The sequence below is a fragment of the Cimex lectularius genome, unplaced genomic scaffold, assembly GCF_000648675.2.
Source record: "Cimex lectularius strain Harlan isolate CLEC.00 unplaced genomic scaffold, Clec_2.1 scaffold33, whole genome shotgun sequence".
Classification (NCBI taxonomy): Eukaryota; Metazoa; Arthropoda; class Insecta; order Hemiptera; family Cimicidae; genus Cimex; species Cimex lectularius.
In genome coordinates, this window is record NW_019392683.1 from 1,884,234 (window position 1) to 1,906,374 (window position 22,141).

General features: G+C 33.0%; 1 protein-coding gene across 2 annotated transcripts in view; it reads right to left on the bottom strand.

Annotated features, from left to right (window-relative positions):
- LOC106662603 (dual oxidase maturation factor 2) overlaps positions 1 to 22,141 on the bottom strand; it is a 103,468-nt gene that overhangs the window by 66,383 nt on the left and 14,944 nt on the right. For both annotated transcript variants that reach the window (XM_024225695.1, XM_014386802.2), the window contains one exon: positions 5,713 to 5,816. The gene's annotated coding sequence lies outside the window, so the exon portion shown is untranslated. The remainder of the gene's footprint in view (positions 1 to 5,712; positions 5,817 to 22,141) is intronic.

Here is a 22,141-nt window from a genome sequence, read left to right on the forward strand (position 1 = left end):
TATTTAGTGAGGAAGGGTAATGTGAAAGGAAATTGTGGTATGACTGTATTTAATAGATGTGTAATAATTATGTCTGCAGTATCGGGCCTAGGTTGCTACCCATATGTGTATTGTATAAATCTTAATAATTATTTATATTTCAGCATGATGTCTTTCAATAGGATCCACTTCGTTTGTTTTATTAATCTTTTTAGAGATATTGTTTTGCCTGAGAATGTTTTTATATCTCACCACCTACCATTGTAGGATTTCTTCTATTTTTTATTTGATTCTTCATCCAGACTTGGAAAAGAGATGAGATGTGATCAGTTACTGACTACTGTAGTAATAATCGGCTCAAACTCTCGACCTACGGTAATGTTGCACGTCTGCGAACATGATTACATGCTAACTGCTGTGTCGACGATCCGACCACAACCCAGGGTAATTTTAAAAACGTCGACCTTTCGTTTTATCGGGTTGTCCGGAAAATAATGCAGGATTTTAAGTTTTCATTAAAAAAAATCTATATAAAATATTCTGTTTACGTTTACAGGATTACTCATTTGTTAATCCTCTTCCAAATGATATTGTTTGTTTACCTCTGTAGCATTCCGCTACTTGGAAATAATTCAGTCATCCTTATAATGTCAAAGCGAGAATTTCGTACGATTTTCTTTTACGAGTTTAAACTCGGCCGAAGCGGAGCCCAAACGGCTAGAAACATTAACCAAGTCTGGGGCGAGGGTTGTGTTAATGAGTGCACTGTGCAAAGGTGGTTTAAAAAATTTCGGGAGGGAGATTTCAGCCTTGAAGATGAAGAAGGTCGTGGAAGGCCTTCCTCTCTTAATGATGATGTTCTGCGATCAGTGGTGGAAGAAAACCCCAAAACAACCGTTCGAGAACTTGCAGAGCAACTCAAAGTCAGTAAAACGACCGTCGCTGACCACCTCAAGGCGATTGGAAAAGTGAAAAAACTCGAAAATTGGGTTCCACACTCATTAAACGATCGCCAAAAAAATCAGCGCTTTGATGTTTGTGCATCACTTCTTTGTCGAAACAAAAATGACCCATTTCTGGCCAGAATTGTTACATGTGACGAAAAGTGGATTCTCTACGATAACACTAGACGTTCTGGACAGTGGCTCGACAAAGGAGAAGCTCCAATACATTTTCCAAAGCCCCCAACTCATCAAAAAAAGGTAATGGTTACGGTATGGTGGGCTTCATTTGGTTTAATACACTACAGCTTCTTAAATCCTGGCGAAACCATCAATGCTGAATCATACTGTAACCAAATTAATACCATGCATCAGAAATTGGCAGTAATGAAGCCCTCTTTGGTCAATCGGAAAGGGCCCATTTTGTTGCATGACAACGCTCGACCACATGTGTCACGTGTAACGTCACAAAAATTATTGGAGCTTGGCTATGAAACTTTGCCTCACCCACCCTACTCTCCGGACCTCTCGCCTACTGACTACCATTTTTTTAGACACCTGGACCACTACTTACAACACATAATATTCAAAAATCAAACGGAACTGGAAAATGCATTTATTGACTTTATCAATTCTAAAAATTCTGAATTCTACTCAGACGGAATTAATAAGTTACCAACACGTTGGGAGAAATGTATTGAGAGTATGGGAAATTATTTTGATTAAAGAACATTGCTTTAAAGTAACTAGTTTCTTTTTTTTTGTTTAATACCAAAATCCTGCATTATTTTCCGGACAACCCAATAAAATGACCAAGTAAAGGAATTTTGTCACAAATCTGCATGGAAAGCGGTTTGAAAACGATTTCCTTGGATAATCAGGCCGATCATATTCGGATTTGAGAGTACGAAATAGCATAAAATAAAAACCCATCTCCTTATAAAAGCCGAATAATTGTCTTTTATACGGACTACAACGGGCTGTAAATCATATTTCGTTATTTGCAAACCAGTTTGTAAAACAAGTTCACGACTCTAAACTTTAAGCTTTATGATTTAAGCGTTTATATTACCGTCAAACGGCCTCTTTTAATAATATTTACAGATTAAATCCTTGGCATTTCGGGGCCTCGCCAATTTTTCTACAGTTGGGCCGATCAAAAATTGAACAGCCGTTTTAAAAATAGCCGGAGAGAACTTAATATGACCCGATGGGGATGAGCGTCAAAGGTCAAAAGCCAAACGTGACTTGTGAATCTGCTATAGAGAGAAAATTGACTGTCTTAAGCTGGGATTGGTCTGTTTAGCTTTCTGTGCAGCGTGTGCCATTTGTCTCAATAAATCATAAAAAAATGAAGAGTCATATAACAATTTATATGAAAATGCAGTGCTAATATTTGTTAGTAAGGTGTGACGCCTGCTTAACGAAATTTACAAACTGTAAATAGGACATTGCCTAAATTTTATTCATAAACTTTTTTTTGTCAATAGTCTGTTTTTTTTAAAGAACCACTTCATTTCTTAAGCAAATATTCATAAAATTTACATCATATTTAACAAGAAACAATTATCCTTCAATAGAACAGTTTGAGGAAAGGGAATAGTTCTAAAGAAGATTTATTTATTATTATTCGAATTAATTGTTTACCAGCCTTGAAATTAATGCCGTTGTTGTAGGTTGTTAGTTGCCAACGGCACTAACTGAGAATCGATTAGAACATTTCTTGAACTCCATTTATTATCTTTTGCAACGTTGATCGTTTTACCCCCGAAGGCTGAAAGTGGTGGTGGCCTGAAAAAAGCGAGGCGTTTGAAATGGAGCAATTTGTGACTTTTTCCAGCATTTCGGAAAGTTTCGTATCCGGCGGATAATGACCGGTGCGATTACAAAGCGGAAAGAAAAATCGAGTTGATTTATGACTGCTGGTCTTCGGCGAATCGTGCTTGATGCGGTATGTCGCAGCTCATAGGCGGCGGCTCACATCCGGCCAGTTGGATAGTCGAAAGGTGAACCTTGTTCCCTTTCGATTCTCCTATCACCACCTTCAAATTTATGAACCTGGTTGGGTGGCCTAAGAGTGAAAGAAGCCTTATTTACAGCACATATCAGTTTTCTGCCGTTTATAGGTGTGCTATTATTATCCTAGCGTGAAAAACCGAAAAACAAATGAGAACCAACAAAAAAGAAATAGACGGAGTATAAAAATCAGTTTAAATTCTCAACAATTTATAATTTAAAAAGTAATAATAAGGAAAAAATACTTTTTAATTGATCCTTCTCCTTCAGATGGGCACTCTCAACAGGACACGCACAATCAATGGCACACTTACACAGAAGACAAAAGAGCCCTGAAGATGATCTCAATAAAGATCGAAACGTTGGCACGATAAAGAAAATGTTTTTATGAAACCTACATCACACCAGACCGCATCTCCCGATTTCTGAATAATTTTTTAATTGACTTGGTGTAGTTGGAAAGTAATTCGTATAATTGGCAAACAAAGACGATATGACCTTGCTTTTCATAGTGAGTTATATACATATAAAACCAGAAGTCATCAATTTTGTCTAAACTGACAAGACTTTGTAATTGCTTAATCATAATGGTCTTAGTTTGTTGATTATGGCTTTTCATTGTTAGGAGCGATTAACCATACCCATAAGTGTCCGATTGTCAAGGCAAAAGGTTTACATATTGACCAGTTTGATCATTAGGACCAATGATGCGTATTTGTAGTGGGTGACAAATGATCAATTTTTATCAGATTAATTAAAACTAAATAATTGACGGAGTACTTACATGCTAAATCATTGGCTAGAGTGACTTATTAGCTGAGCAAAAGGACTTTGAAAGTACACTTTGAACATGATCATAATGATAGCCAACCGGTCACTATTTATAATAAAGCATTTGTGGCCAGAAGTGAATCTTTTTTATCGGACTGCCTAAGGGGAATTAAACAATTATTGACCTCGTAATGATTTGATCATAATGACCATTATAGCTTTTCATTCTTCAATGAGAGCGATTGGCCAGAAGTGCCTGTTTGGCTAGAAAAAGGTATACATTTTGACCAGTTTGATCACAATCATCAATGCCAGCCGATCCTGGGTATTTATAGTGTATATAGTATGCCCAGGTGTGATCAGTTTTTATCGGACTACTTAAAACTAAATAATTGACTTCGTAATCGTTAGATCCTAATCTGTCGATTATAATTCCTCATTTTGCGGAGTGATTGGTCGAAAGTGCCCGATTAGCTGGATAAAAGTTATACATTTTGAATAGTTTGATCGTAATATCACTGCCTGCCAATCCTGTCTATATATGACCAATTCAACCCTTGAATAGTCATATAACATATTCAAGGGACTAAAAAATTGACTTCGTAATAATTTTCTCATAATGATCATTGTCTATCGATTATGGGATTTCATATTGAGCGATTGGTCAGAAGTGTCTGATTGGCTTGAAAAAAGGATGAAATTTGTATCGGTTTGCTAGTAATGATCAATGCAACCAAATTTAGGTATTTATAGTGGGTATGCCTAGGAATAATTAATTATTATTATTATATTTATAATTAATTATTATTATAATTATTATTAATTAATAATTATTCATATTGGTCACTTTTTGTCGATTATGGTTCTTAATTTTGAGCAGCGTTTGGCAAGAAGTTCTTGAATCTGGGCAAAAGATACATTTTGAACAGTTCACTGCTATCCTGTTAATTTCTAATAAGGCCAGTGTGTAGCCAGATGTGATCCATTTTTATCGAACTTCTTAAAGAAATAAAACATTGAATATGTTACAGTTTGATCAATGAGATAATAGTTTGTCGATTATGGCTCTTAATTTTGCAATAAGTGCTTGAAGCTGGGCAAAAGATACATTTTGAACTGTTTGATCATAACGATCACTGCTATCCTGTTAATTTCTAATAAGGCCAGTGTGTAGCCAGATGTGATCCATTTTTATCGAACTTCTTAAAGAAATAAAACATTGAATATGTTACAGTTTGATCAATGTGATCATCGTTTGTCGATTGTGGCTCTTAATTTTGAGCAGCGTTTGGCACGAAGTGCTTGAAGCTAGGCAAGAGATACATTTTGAACAGTTTGATCATAATGATCACTGCTGTTAATTTCTAATAAGGTCAGTGTATAGCCGGATGTGATCCATTTTTATCAAACTTCTTAAAGAAATAAAACATTGAATATGGTACAGTTTGATCAATATAATCGTCGTTTGTCGATTATGGCTGTTTCAAGTTGAACTGACTTACGAGAAGTTCCCAATTGACTGGATAAAAGCCAGTTTTTATTATTGAACAATCAAAAATCAAACTTCCAGCAATTCTTGGTATTTTTTTAAATTATTTATGGCCAGAAATGATCAATTTTGATCAAAATGGTCTAAGCGTTAGAAATAGACTTTGAATTGGTAAAGACAGATTAGTAAAAGTCACTTTTTTTTTGTGGTGTTTTAACCGAACTTTGTAATAGTTTAATGTTCTATACAGTTTGATCCTCATAAGTTGACAATCAACAATGATTATTTTCGGCCGATCCTGTGTCTTTGTATTGAGGTATATGGCCAGAACTGATCAACATGGAATAGTTATAGATAATAAAAAAGTTCCCAGTCCTTGTAAAATTAATTGCGCTTTTGCCACACTGGCTGACGTGTGAAATAGCACATGCACTACGGTGAGAAATCACGATCGCATTTCACTCTAGTTACACCCTTTGTTTCAAATAAATATTGAATAGAAGAACTGCAACTTACCTTGAGTGAATTTTCGTTCGCCTTCCTGTTTCGGTATGGCATTCCTTCTTCATTTTTCGATAAGGCGGAGCGAACTTCCTCAGCTTTCCAGCAAACGAAAGTAGCTGAAATAGGAACAAACATAAAAGATAATTAAAAGGTAGTGGTAACGTTCGATCGAACGTATTGTTAAAGTTTAACTGGATAAGTTACGCACAAAGCTCTGATGTAAAGTGCACTTTTCCAAATAGAAAGCAAATATTTACAATAGTCGAGAATTTGATCGGAAATTACTTTTTAAAATAATAACAGGTGTGAGAGTTGATTGTAACAGACATTTCCCTCTCTCTAAAGCCTACAGCCTGGACTTGGCTCCCTTCAGATTATCACCTCTTCCCGGATTTGACCTAATTGCATTTTTCCTTTCGAAAATCGAGTTGTGACGCCACGAAGTCAAAGTGAAATTTGACAACAGGATGCTAGAAGTTGACAACAGATTAAAAATTAAAAAGTAGTTTTGTATTAATGTATCCCACAAAAACCCAATAGTGAAAAAAGGGCCAAGTTCCAGACCCCCTCCAAAAAAATTAGCTTATCAATGTAATGACATCTACACTATGGCCAAGCCCGTTCTTTGTTTAATAAGAAATAACCTGAGAGAACTCAAAAGAAAAGATAAAAGTTTCAACTCCCTCCCAAAAAAGTGTACCTATCGAAGTAGTGATATTTACATTGCGGCCAACCTCACATCACTCCTACTTTTATGAGCAACACTGTTCTTTTATATCACTACTATGTTAGGCTGACGTTTTTTGGGAGGTTCTGGAACTTTTATCTTTTCTTTTGAGTTCTCCCAGGTTATGGAGTGAAAGAATGGAGTTGACCACAGTTTAGATATCATTACATCGATAGACTTTTTTTTTGGGGGGGGGGTTTGAATCTTGGCCCTTTTTTCACGGTTAGGTTTTTGTTGGGATATAATATTTTTTGTTCGGTTCAGCATCGTGGACGTCTTCTTGGTTTTTATCGAGGCACAAGAGCGATTATGCATGTCGTCGATTTTCTCCTGTAAGAAGAGAAAATTGCAATTTTAAGATTCTTACCTTGACTTATAAGTCCTAAATTTTTACCAAATACCATATTTCTATTCATACAGGAAGTGTCTTATAATTTTGATGATAAGACACCTTTAAAGCAACATGAATTTTGGGAAAATTGCAATTTTCAGATTCTTTCAATTTTTTACAATATAAGACTTACCTTTGTACCAAATTTCATGTTTCTCCCTATTTGGGGAGTGCCTTATAATTTTGTTGGTGAGACTACACCCTCATCCCCTAAAGTACATGAATTTTGGGAAAATTGCAATTTTCAGATTATTTCCATTTTTTACAGTATAAGACCCACCTATGTACCAAATTTCATGTTTTTACCTATCCAGGAAGTACTTTATAATTTTGATGGTGAGACTACACCCTCATACTCTAAAGCAACATGAATTTTGGGAAAATTGCAATTTTCAGATTCTTTCCATTTTTTACAATATAAAGCATACATTAAATTTTTATGTTTCTACCAATACAGGAAGAGCCTTATAATTTTGATGGTGACTACCCTATAAAGCAACCTGGATTTTTAGAAAATTTAAATTTTTAGATTCTTTCCATTTTTTTTTACAATATAAGGCCTAGCTTTATACCAAATCTTTATGTTTCTACAGACAAGGAAGTACATTATAATTTTGATAGTGAGACTACACACACCCTCATCCCCTAAAGCAACCTGAATATTGGGAAAATTACAATTTTCAGATTATATCCATTTTTTATTCCATCAGATAAAAGTATAAAAAAAATTATAAAGGAGTAGGTATTTATTTGGCGTATAGATTGGGACTTACTATTTTCCTTATAGCTTCGTTAATTTTTCCCACACTACGAATCTATCCAAATATAATTTATACCCCATTTTTTCCAATTGAGGACGTTAAGAATCGGGCTGAGAATAATGGATCAATTTCATGTCCATTGACGGAACCTGCGAATCTTGTTGAATGACGACACAATGGATTCGCGTGTCGAAAGAGAAGCAAGAGAGGTAATTGTGACGGAGCTTTGCAACAGACAAAGGCTAGACCAGAAGTTTCCAGGATGTTCTAACACACATTTTCTAATGCTAATAGTTATCTCGCCGCAATCGCCTCTCGATTATATCCACATCCAGCCTTCCGAATGATAGCCGATTAGATGCTGGAACGCTTGTCGGTTGTGTCATGGAATAAACCATAGATGAACGTGGCCGCCAGCTTAGCCCATCATTTAAATCCTTGGCTTAACCTAATAGATTACAAAACTTTACATTTGGCTAACACTATTATGTACTGCTTCCTTAAATCGGTCAAAGTCAAAAATATTTATCATCATTTTCAATTTCAACGAAAGCTGATTTTATAACATTTTATGACTTTGAGGGTGGTGAGGCAAAATTTATTTGCGTTTAATCTGGTATAATTTTTTTTTAATTACTTGATGAACTGAAATCGTCCAAAAGTCATCCTAAGCATTTGGAGGAATTTATTGCAAAAAGTTTTATTAGAACTGCTCTAAATTGATTTTATCCAAATCTCACGTGCAAATTTGAAAGTGCCAAAACAATATTTTCATGTTTCAGGGCAAACGGCCAATTTCACCGTTGAAACTTCAAATTTGGAACAATGACGGAAAAACCGAATTATGATGTCAAAATTCATAAATAAAACAACCAAATAAGGGTGCCATATTTTTAGGATAATTGGCGAATTTTTCCATTGGGACTTCTCATTTAGCTCGCTCAATGACGCAGAAACCAAATTATGATTTCAAATTTCTATAAAATTTTATTTAAACTGTATTTTTTGTCATTTGAACCTAAAATTGGGCATAATAATTGATCTGGTGCATTCTATAAAAAAATCTATTTAAACGAACTATGGAAATCAGTTAACAACCAGGCTAAGCATTTGGAGGGACTTAACTGGAAACGGTTTTTTTCTAACTGCCCAAATTAAACCAATTATATTTTTAATGTATAAAACTACTAAATAATGGTGCCATATTTTTAGGATAAATGACCAACTTCAGATATTGGAACTTCTCCTTTCGTAGGAACAATGACACACAAACCGAATCTTGACGTCAAATTACCAAAAAAACCTGATGTATTAAGAGACTATATTTTTTATTTGATTCTAAGGTTTGGCATGTAAATAAGCCAAATTACCAATAATTGATCTGGTACTTTATTTACGAAAATCTGCTAAAGTGAATAGCGAAAATCAACCAAAATCAGGTTAAACATTTGGAGAGAGATTTTTTTTTAACTGCACGAAATCTGGTCATCTATATTTATCTAGACGTATCGACCACCGGAAACTTAAAAGTATAAAGTACTTTTGTCATATTTTCAGGGGAAACGGCCAACTTGACCGTTGGAACTTGACATTTGGCAGGGACAATGACACTAAAACCGAATCCTGCTTTCAAATTTCCACGAAACTTGATATACTGGGGACAGTATTTTTTGCCACGCTTGTAAAATTTTGCAATTGAATAGGTCAAATTAATTATGCTTGACCTAGTGCTTTCTTATAAGAATGTACGTAAACTGTTGAAATAAGTTAGCAATTAGGCTAAATATTTGGAGGGACTTAACACTTAACGGTTTCTTTCTAGCTGCACCAAATTCAGCCAACTGTAAGATGTATCGATCATTGCAAAATGTTAGGGCAAAACAATTTTTGTCAAGTTTTCAGGCCAATTTCATCGTGTATTTTTGTGAACCGTTTCTTGAAATGTGTCAACGATAAAAAAAAAGCTCTATCAGCTTTCAAATATTTATAAAACTCGAGTTACTAGTGGGGACTACTTGTTTCACATTCGATTTGAAATTTTTTGCGATTGGTAAAAGGCCAGAAATTAAATATACTCGACTTGTTTTTTTTTTACAAGAATTTACTTAAACGAACAGTCGAAATCAATCAAGAATCACCCTAATCATTCGGAGTAAACATTTTTTTATTGCCCCAAGTTAAGCTAACTGTATTTAAGAATTATTGCACAATTTTAAGAAAAAACTTTTTTTTTTTAATTTTTTTTTATTTATTTTTTTTTTTTTAATTGGCCTTATGATCTTGCATATTAGCCATAGTACGATTTCTTGTGTGTTCAAATTGGAGGTTATCGGGTAAAAAGGGCCAGAGGCGACGGTGGGAATCGAACCCACGACCGCGGCGTGAGAGTCTCTCATGCTAACCACTCGGCTACCGCTGTAGCTAGCTTTCAAATTTCTACAAAACTCGAAATATTAGTAAGTACTGTTTAACATTCGATTTGAAATTTTTTTCGATTGGTAAAAGGCCAGAAATTAAATATATTCGACTTGTTTTTTTACAAGAATTTACTTAAACGAACAGTAGAAATCAATCAAGAATCACCCTAATCATTCGGAGTAAACATTATTTTATTGTCCCAAATTAAGCTAACTGTATTTAAGAATTATTGCACAATTTTAAGAGAAAACTATGTCTAATGCTCCCTGAAAAGTGTCAACGAAAAAAATACTGTAGCTAACTTTCAAATTTCTACAAAACTCGAAATATTAGTAAGTACTGTTTAATATTCGATCTAATTTTTTTGCGATTGGTAAAAGGCCAGAAATTAAATATACTCGACATGTTTTTTTTATAAGAATTTACTTAAACGAACAGTAGAAATCAACCAAGAATCACCCTAATCATTCGGAGTAACGTTTTTTTATTGCCCCAAGTTAAGTTAACTGTATTTAAGAATTATTGCATAATTTTAAGAGAAAATTATGTTTTTTAAGTTTTCAGGTAAACTTCGTCGTTGTAGCTTTTGTCTAATGCTACCTGAAAAGTGTCAACGAAAAAAATACTGTAGCTAGCTTTCAAATTGCTACAAAACTTGAGGTATTAGCTTCCATTACTTTTTTTTTAATATTTGATTTGAAATATTTGGCAATTGTGAAGAAGCCAAATTATTTATACCTGGTCTTATGATTTTTACCCTGACCTTTTCAACTGAACGATCAAAACCACCCAATAAAACAGCATTCCCTGGTACCTAATTACAAGCCCAAAATTATTATTTTAAGGAAATATATATTTCTAAAATACTCAATATATATTAATGTTTGACATTATCAGACTACGAAGGAAACACCACATGAGAAGTTGCAATAAATCGAGTTGTCCACACTTGTTATAAAAACGAAAAAAAATTTAAATTATTTAAAAAATGTTAATTATCAAATACCACCTTTTGAAAGCAGTTTCTTTCTAACTTCAGCAAATTAAGTCATCTAGATTTATAATAAAAACGAAAAAATCTTTTGAAACTATTTGCAGAATGTTAATTATCAAACGTAGTATGTAGGCTACCGTAACATTTCAAAAGGTTGTCTCTGTGAGTTGTTATTAGGATGTAAAATGTTTTATTCAAATTATTTAAAATAAATTAAAGAAAATAATACGTTCATTGACTTATTAATGTTTTTTTAGAATTGTTGGATATTTCTTGTTAAAAGTGAACAAGACGTTTTTCACTCAACATAGTTTTATGAAAGTTATGAAGAGTTTTCCCTATTTGGATCTTTTAGAGCAAATGGTTTTACAAAATGATTTATTCATAAATGCACAGTTGGACGAGGTATAATAAATACATTTTATTGCAGTCTTTACAAGCTGGGGGGCAATAAATCACTTTGAGCTGATGAAAGAAATAAAAATTGCAATGACAGTAAGAACGTCAGAAAGTTTGTATTAGTCAATGCAAGACAAAACTGAAAAAAAATTGACCCTAAATTGTGATCCTTTCTAATGACACTAATATAATAATAATCCGATATTACAAATGGAAAATGTATACGTATACAAAAATCTATTTAGATTGTTACGTTAACTTTTTTAACACGTTTTCTAATGTAGTAAAAGCACCTAATAATATTGTGAACTATGTTGGTCCTATTTGGAAGGAGATGAGGAGTTTGTGCAGGAGGAAAGAGAGAAAGAGAGAGAGAGAGTGAGCGAGAGTATGTGAGAGTGAAAGAAAAAGTGAGTGAAAATGATAGAGAAAGACAAAGTTGGAGGGAAAAGAGAGAGTGAGAGTGAGAGAGAGAGAGGGAAAGGGAGAAGAAGTCACCATGCAGATTTGGCCATTTATTACTAAAATTTATAGAAGGCATAATTTCATTTATAGAATCGAACATTAAATATGCAATTATTTCTAGTATTGACACTGGGAAAACAAAAAGATATACCAGAAAGAAGATCAGGACCATCTATTATTCTAGTTAGAAAATCTTAATTCAAGAGAGCATCATATCATCTTCTACTATGAGAACAACTTAGCAACATTGTTAGCCTCATATCTGGCAACCGTAACATAAATTGAACGACATATCGAGTTCAGTGTATTTATTTCAGGCGAATCAGGACCACTTCCTGTTTCATCAATTATTTTAAAGGAGCGCGTAGAGAAATTTTCACATAGATTATGTAAGTTCTTATAATAAATAATTAACTGCAGAACCAGGTAGATCTCGATTGTGCCAGTTGCGACGACAACGGTTTGAAAGGTTGTGGCTGGTCGTAAATTAAACGAAAATATTTATAACGAAATTCTTGAATTATTGCACTTTTTGTTGATGTTTTTTTTTCCCGTGATGTAAGCGGTTAATTTGCGAACTGTTTGAGACCATTCGCAATTGATTTTTTCTTGTTAGTAGCCGGGAAAAAGCGTTGAAGAGCCCGTGGGACTGGTGGAAAATATCCGGGAGGAGGAAAGGTTTCTGGGCCGGTGCGGCGGAGGCGTGAAAGCTGCCATCAAACAAAAGTGAAATTGTTATCCGGGACGAAAGAAACTAAAAGTCGACCTTGAATCTTGATGCTTTTCCTTTCCTTTCATCTACGTTTCCGTTACGTTCCGTCTTCGAGGATGCCGGCGATGTCCGCGATGTCCCTAACCATCCCAAAACCGACCGCGTGTACCAGAGATAGCGGATGCAGAAAAACGATGCGAATCTCTTGTTAAATCTCAATTCAAATCTGGCCCGTTTCTATGTCATTAATTTTCAACCAATTATTTACTCTGATGCACTTAAAACCATTCTTTGTCTTGAAACCAAAGATTTAGCAAAATAAACAGTTCTGTTTATTTACGTTCCATACCCAATTAAATATATAACATAAAGACCATCCTAACATGTGTATATGAAGTTCTCTCTTTTATTTAAATATAGATTAAAAGATAAAGAAATAAAAGAACACACTTCTTAGTATTTAGTACTTTCATCTCTGCCACCAATCACGTCCGTTGCAGTGTCCTCGCGACCTGTTTGGCAATGAGACGTAGTCACTACTAGAAGGGTCACCACTGGGCGATTTTTTGCACCTTAATTGCTAGATCGTTTAATTTAAATTAACAATATTTATACATATCAATAAATATGTTTTATTTCTTTTCCTATCCACTTGTTTTCGCTCCCCCTCTCATCTCTTTTTCTTTTCTCTCTCTTAACTCTCTCTTACCTTTCTCTCTTATCTTCCTTTTTTTCCCTCTTCCCTTACATTATTTCTCTCCCAATCTCTTTCTCACTCTCTCTCACACACACACTCTCTCTCTCTTACTTTCTTTCTCTCTTCTTTTTCTCTCTTCTCCTTCTTTCTTTTCCTTTTCTCATAAACTATTTCTCTCTCTCTCTCTGTCTCTCCCCCTCTCTCTCTCTCTTTCTCTCTCTCTCTTCTTTCCTTCTTCTCTTATACTCTTTCACTCTCTCTCTCTCTCTCTCTCTCTCTCTCTCTTCTTTCCTTTTTCTCTTATACTCTTTCACTCTCTCTCTCTTCTTTCCTTCTTCTCTTATACTATTTCTCTCTCTTTCTCTCCTTCTATCTCCCTCTTTCTTTCTCTCCTCTTACTCTCTCTCTCTCTCTCTCTCTCTCTCTCTCTTCTTTCCTTTTTCTCTTATACTCTTTCACTCTCTCTCTCTTCTTTCCTTCTTCTCTTATACTATTTCTCTCTCTTTCTCTCCTTCTATCTCCCTCTTTCTTTCTCTCCTCTTTCTCTTTCTTACGGTATCTCTCTCTCTCTCTCTCTAACTCTTACTCTCTCCCTCTCTCTCTCTCTCTCTCATACACTCTCTCTCTTCCTTTCTCTCTCTCTTACTTTCTCTCTCTCTCTTCTTTTTCTCTCATCTCCTTCTTTCTTTTCCTTTTCTCATAAACTATTTCGCTCTCTCTGTCTCTCCCACTCTCTCTCTTTCTCTCTCTATTATTTCCTTCTTCTCTTATACTCTTTCTCTCTCTCTCTCTCTCTCTCTTCTTTCCTTTTTCTCTTTTACTATTTCTTTCTCTCTCTCTTTTTTCCTTCTTCTCTTATACTATTTTTCTCTCTCTTTCTCTCCCTCTATCTCCCTCTTTCTTTCTCTCCTCTTTCTCTTTCTTACGCGGTCTCTTTCTCTCTCTCTCTCTATCTCTATCTCTCTCTCTCTTGCTAACACTCTCTCTCTCTTCCAAACAAACTCACTCTTTCTCTCTTCTCTAGCACACTCTTTCTATCTCACATACTCTCTCTTTATTCTATACCTCTTTCTTACTCTCTTCCCCTCTCTCTCGTTCTCTCTTTCTCATACACACTCTCATTCCCTTCTTCTTTTCATCTGTTTTCTAATCTTACCTTCTCCTTCTTTCTTTCTCTCTCCCTCTCCCTCTCTCTCTCTCTATCTCTCTCTCTTTCTCTCTCTGACTCTATCTCTTTCTCTCGCGCTCTCTTTCCCACCTCATCTTTCACTCTCTTTCTCTCTATCTATCTATGTCCCCCTATATCTCCCTCTCTTTTCACTACGTAAATCGATTTCTGCTCTGATTATAAATTTATCTCTATTATAAGTCTCATAAAACCTCTCAATATACTTCTCATTAAATAAGACATACACATAAATGCATACATTACAAACAATGGGTAAAACCAGATAAAAACGATTAATGAACTAATTTCAATTTTTCTTAAGGTTTAGGCTCTTTGGCCTTCTCTAATGTTAATCTAAATCGAAGTGATAACAGTTTTGTGAATAGCTCCGAAAGGGTCGAGATAACGATATTTTTCTCAGAATATTAACAGAAATAGTTTCTACAGAATAGTTTTTGCAATAATCTTTCATGTTTCGTTGAGTCACCTTTTGATTTCAAAAAATTGGTTAATAAACCCAAGTATATACACACCAGAATGCACTTTAAGTGCAAAGACATAAAATCGTTTCATTAAATTAGTTATTTTAAGGTTTTCACGTTTCTGGTTTTTTTTTTTTTTTTTTTTTTTTTTTATGTTGAGTGGTTTTAGACAAATCAAGAGTAAATGGATAATTTTATGTTTATCAGTCATGAATTTTAATCATGTATGTCCTGCATCATTTTTTATCTTGGATTGCATGTCGATTTTTGACATTTACAGATTCAATCAACATTTTAGTGAACAAGCATAAAATAGCGCATATCATCATAAAAGCACTTGTCTTGTACTACAAATTTATTTAGATTTATTCATCGAAAGATGCAATGATAAGTTTGCCTGGACAGATATGATTGATTGAATTCCTGGCTGAATGATAGATAGAAAGATAAATACACGTACGAGTAAATTGACAAAAAGAGTGGTGATAAGTCAAAACGACTAAAATTAAAAACCCAAATGTTAAAAAATTTTCTTTACTTTTTTACCTATTGTTTTTACTTTTTACATAATTATAATCAATTATTAACTAAATGATTCTTTATGCTGAAGTCAATTCGTTTAAATAGTTTTCTTTGTTAAATTAAATTGCAGGCCAGCAAAAGTGCTGAACAACAATGTTCGATCCTTAATCTGAAGGTTAGATTAAATTAACGTGTTATTGTTTCATTTCATTAGCTAATGATTTATCATAATCCTGATGATTTCATCAGTCATTAACGAGTTAAATGCTATTGATTTAATTCAGTGCGCCCTATTTAAGCAACGACCAGTTGGTAAGAAACTTTTGCAATTGTTAACAAGATTCTTTCGTTCGTTTTACTCGGACAATGAGTTTGGTTTATTGCTTTGAAGATTTCGAAGAGTCATACATCGCAACAAGACATTGAAGTTGTATTGTTTCCTCCGTGTCGCAACAGCATAATATTTAAATCCCGGCGATTATTTCTCCTCTCTTCAATTCCTTTCGATCTGATAAAGTTGGCCGGGGAGATCCGGCGAGATATTTCTAACAAAGTTCTCTTTCGTAATTTCTGGGTCAAGGTCGGCAGATAAAAGCCCTAGATATAGAAATAAACACAGTCTTTGGAGAAAAACGAGATACAACAAGAAAGACCTAAAGGGCAACTCTTTTAGCCTCCCCAACGGTATAACCTTTAAACACGGCGTCAATCTAATAATCTTGGATCCAGAATGAAATTACAATCGGTCAAAGTTCGACCGGTTTTTAATGTCAGAAACAATTTTTATTCTCTCTCACTTATACCTTTTTAAGCGTTACATCATCATTAGTACCGACAGAAAACAATCTTGGCTGTCCATTGTCAAAAGTAGTTCTAATAAACCAATAAACAAATTATTTAGATAAATTTTTCTTTGGAATGCCATCGCAAGTTCAATTATCATCTTAATTATTTAAATCCCAGTTAATATAATAACGAGAATTTATATACTGAATTAAGTTTAGAACCTTTCAAACCAGATTGGTGCCATTTAACTAATTTCGTAATCTAAAAGATGCAAAACATATGTTTGCGGTTTGTCCTACATCAAAGCCATACAGGTCATAATATAACCTCCCATCATCTGCACTGTAAAACATGTTTTAATTATGTATTTAATTATTTTTTGTATTAGAAACTACAATTTTTATTTTCTTCAAATTTAAAACAACAATTAAATTAGTCAAATAACAGGAAAGAAATGTTTACACCTTCCAAATAGACAGAGAAACCTTCTTTTCTTAAATTCTTTCCTTAAAACAAGAAAAATATTCAAACAGACCGAACTCAACCATTTCGTAAAGAGAAAATTTCTCTGGCTTATGTGGAAATTGAGCAATTATTTAAACGCGTGAAAGTGCTAAGGCTTGATAAAAATAAAATCAAAAACCAATCTTTTTCTTCTGCATACTCTACTAACCTTACAACACTATGAAATATATAAAATATATATGAAAAACAACTCTGCTGTATAGGAAATATTTACCTTGGAAACAGATACAATCGTGAAACGATTTTCCCCTTTTCAAAACAATAAATTACAATTAATAAGCAACTTAAGCAAAGAAAATTTCCTGTGTTTGTATGAAACTTAGAAATTATTTAAATGTCTAAAGTGGTAAGAGTAAAAAAAAAATAATAAAGGACTTGAAAGTTCTTTTTTTTATGCTAAACGTTTCCTTTTGTTTTCATTTGTTCGAGTTTGTATTATTATAAAGTCGTGGTTTATTTAGCCTTTTATAGGCAATTCCTGTGTAATTATTTAAACGTCAAAAGTACAAAGAGATAGCAAGAAAATTAAGAATTTCTCAATTTACATAAATTTCAATTTATTTATTTTATTTTTTATATAAACGCTCGAGGTGTCGGTGTTTTAGAAAAAAGCCCATTCGTAGGTCCGGTTCGAATGAGGGACCGCTGGATTCGAACCCGAGACCTTTACCTTACAGTAGGGGCCGTGCCAACGCCTTAATTGATGCCATCGACGCCCCCTGAATTAATTTTATTTTAAGTAGACATTTCTGTTTCTTTTCGTTCTGCGTACCGAAAGAGCTTTGCTATTCTTACAAAACTAGATTTTTTATATGTATTTAAGATATGTCATCTTCCTTTTTCAAAAACAATGAACTACTCGGCTGTACACCTTAGTAGAATCGTGAAAAAATCTCGACTTTGCTAAGCAAAACGTTTGAAGTAGACAATCGAATTACCTAAATTGTAAGGAAAATGAACTTTTATTTTCCCTCTTCGTTTTTTGCCATCCTTACAAAACTGAAATTAATTTTGCTTTTCTGCGTTTTTTTTGCGTGTATGTGTGTTTTCGTCTGCATGAAATCCATATTAAAAGTTCGAACAACCATTTTCTTCCTTTTTTTCGATTTAAAACCAACAAATTATAAATGAATAACGTATAAACGACTCCGTTGTACACGAAATATTTCCCCCCTTTACATTTTAAATTGCAATTAATAAATAACAGAAAAGTTTCTATGTTTGTATTAAATTTAGCAATTATTTCGTTATGTCTAAAGTGCTAAGAGATAAAAAGAAAAAGGACTTGAAATTACATTTTCATACTAAAGGCACGTATACTTTTCTTTCCATTTGTTCCAGTTCGTTTTATATTCTTATAAAGTCGTGATTTACTTCGCCTTTTTGCAAGCAACACCCTCTGCAATTATTTAAACGTCAAAAGTGCTAAGGATCAAAATAAAACACAAAATCTCTCAATTTACATAAATTTAATTTTATGTTGAGTAAATATTTCTGTTTCTTTTCTTTGACATCCTTCCAAATTGTAGAACTTCATTGATTACGATATTGCTACTGCGCAAGGTTGAAAACTATTATTATTATTATTATTAATGTGAGTACAGTTAATATTAAAAGTAAGTGTATATTTCCTTTTTTTGTAAAACAATGTAAGCAACTCTCCTGTACAAGAAATGGTTTCACATCAAAACATCATCATCATCATCAATCATTACTATCAAACTATCTAAATACAAGAAATGTTTTCTACGTGGAAAGAGATACTACAATTGTGAACCCATTCCTCTAGCAAAACAATAATTTTAAAACTGGCAGATTGACTTGAATTCAGCAATTTGTTAATGCTAGATTGTTTTAGAGGTAATGATAATTGGTTTAATTAAAACTTGTTAATTATTTAAATGTCAAGTGCCAATAAATGAAAATAAAGTAGGACTCGATTTATGTTAAGTAAAGTTTAATTTTTTTGTCATTCAAAGTGTATTCTCATGAAGCTGTGGTTTATTTTGTCTTTTCTACTGTTTAATTTGTATGAAATCGATTTTAAACCACGTCGAAAATCCATACTTTTTTTAATTTAAAACAAAAATTATAAAGAAAAACAACAAAAGCAACTCTGCTGTATAAAAAAAGTTTTCTCATTTGAAATAGTTATACTAGTGAATCCATCCCCCTTTTACAACCCAATGAATTTAAATTAATGAAAAATATAGATTCACTTGAATCTAGAAATTTTTTAAACATCCTCAAATTTAAGTATCGATAGATTCATCTAAAGTTGAAGAAAAAAAATGTATACTCTCAAATTCTTACATATCGCTTTTGCGTTTGATTTTTAATCTGATAGATATAGATATCAAGAGCATGTCCGACAACAATATTCTTCCTTATTTTTCGATTTAAAATGAAGAATTATAAAGAAAAACGATGAAAACTCTGCTGTACGAGAAATATTCTCTCCTTGGAAGCAGATGCAATCGTGAAGACAATTCCCTCATTTACATCAAAATAAATTTGAAATTTTAAAACGGAAAAATTCCCTTGAACTCCGCAATTTTGTAAGCTAAGAAAATGCTTTTCTCGTGTTTTTATAAAACTTAGCAAATAGTTACAAGTCAGTAGACTTTATAAAGCTGGAGTTTATTTTGCATTTTCTGGTCCTTTAATATAATTTGCATGAAATCAATATTAATAATACGTGGAAATTCTTCCTTTTCTTTTGATTTAAAACAAACATTATTAAGGAAAACAATACAAGTACTTCTGCTATAAAAAAATGTTTTCCCTTTGTAAATCGTTATAATCGTGAAGTCAGTTATTTAGAAATAGTCAGTAATGTTAAAAAGCTTCTTTTTGATTAGTTTCCATGTTAATTTTTGCTTTATAAATCAGAAGTAAACAAAAATTAAACGATAGAAAAGGTTAATCAAATCTCAAGTTTTTTAAGGTTAGCTGAGAAGCCAGAATAAAAAAAGACATTTCTTTAGAATAAAAATGTATATATATTCCTTTATAATTTGTTGGTTTTAAATCGAAAAAAAAGGAAGAAAATGGTTGTCCGAACTTTTAATATGGATTTCATGCAGACGAAAACACACATACACGCAAAAAAACACAGAAAAGGCAAAATTAATTTCAGTTTTGTAAGGATGGCAAAAAACGAAGAGGGAAAATAAAAGTTCATTTTCCGTACAATTTAGGTAATTCGATTGTCTACTTCAAACGTATTGCTTAGCAAAGTTGAGACTTTTTTCACGATTCTACTAAGGTGAAAAATTTCTTGTACAGCCGAGTAGTTCATTGTTTTCGAAAAAGGAAGATGTCGACATATCTTTAATATATACAAAAAATCTAGTTTTGTAAGAATAGCAAAGCTCTTTCGGTACGCAGAAAGAAAAGAAACAGAAATGTCTACTTAAAATAAAATTAATTCAGGGGGCGTCGGTGGCATCAATTAAGGCGTTGGCACGGCCCTACATTTTTATTCTAAGGAAATGTCTCTTTTTATTCTGGCTTCTCAGCTAACCTTAAAAAACTTGAGATTTGGTTAACCTTTTCTCTCGCTTAATTTTTGTTTACTTCTGATTTATAAAGCAAAAATTAACATGGTAAATATTATAAGCAAATATCCTGAAGAAAAAATGTTTTCTCTTTATAAACGGTCGCATTTGCACTATTTTGATGTTTTTAATCAATGAATTATACAAAAACAAACAATGATCTGGCTTGATTTAATTTAAAAGCGTAATGAAAGGAGATCCACATATAATATAGCCCGTTATCGTTGTCACGTTTTTATGATTTATCCTAGAAAATTGTTTTACATTGAGTCTATCACCCCCTCGATTCATGAATTCTAGGATCTGAAATTGATAACTTTTCATGTTGTCCTACTTAATTTAATTCCGAGAAATCTATCACTCCAACAACTAAATAGAAAATATTTATATTTCTATAAAGTATATTTGCTCTGGTTTAGGATAATGCCATCCTGACGAATAAAACAATTTATAGTAATTCTCGATTTTAGGAACAAACGTTGAACAGAAATAATTCATAATTATGATCATGATTTACTCCATTTGATATGCTTTTTAGTGGTACTATTGATACTGATTGCTTTTAATTACTTTTTCAAAAATGAAGAAATTGATGAAGGAAAGAAAAAAATCGTGGTTGACGGATTGGTAAGGTGGAAAGATTAATAATAATAAAAAATAAAAAAACCTGAAGGAAATTTTAAATCAATGAACTAAAAACGTTTGAATCTTAAAATTCTTTTATTCCGAGGAACAATAATATAATAATACAATAATCTTTTAATCAAAGTTGAACCCGTGTTGATAAATAAGTAAACAATTGCACAATTTCTGATTCTAACCCGAATTAAAAAAAGTTTATTAAATTCATTCAAAATTTCCTTATATTTTCTTGTTTTTTCTTCCACCTTACCAATCCCTCAAATACGGTTTTTGCCTTTCCTTCATCAATTTCTTCATTTTTGAAAAAATCAATTACACCACTAAAAAGGATACAAAATGGAGTACGTTTTCTGAAATTTGCTGATCTCTAGGTTTGGAAATACTAGTTTCGAATCACCATAGTTCAAAAACTTAATTTAAAAAAAAATTTTTTTTCAACTTTCTGGCTACTAAAACGCTTATTTCACCATTGTTTACAAGTTTAGTTTTGATGACATCTTATTGAATATTTAACGTAGTTTTCAATGGTATCAACGGATTTGTCCAAAACATTTTAATTTTGGAGTTATCATTGTTTGTTCGAAGCAGGCCGTGAAATCTTAAAAAATCAGAAAAAGTGGAATAAATCCAGTGCTGAGTTTCGGACCATAGTCAATTAGGACTTTTTGGTTCCATTTTTTCATTTGAATGTATAATCTACTGGCAAAGTTTGTATCACGAGTGGCCGAACACCCTGTATAATAACTGAAATTCCATGCACAAAAATGACAGAAAACAGTATTTTACAAAAATGTATTTTAACAACATTTCTCGGCTCCTGGGGCCCATTGATAAATATCGTAATTCTACCTTCTGGGTCTTATGTTTTTTGACCTAATAGCACCAAAATGTTTTCATGAAATCGTAATCACACGTCCTCCCTTTATCTCGCATCTTAAGAAAATGTTGCATGCATTATAAGAGAATATTGACTTTGCATATTTTTATTATTACAAAGCAACTGTACTGAGGAAATTACAGTTCCAAATCCTAGTTGGGAAACTGTTATTATATATTACTTTTGTAAGACAGTTATTTTTATTTTCAAGGACTTCCAACCCGAAGGTTTTACCACGCTGATACTTTTCCTCTTGGTCCGACTCGGAAGGGATATGCGGATGTTTATTGATCGGTAAAAAAATTTTAAATGACT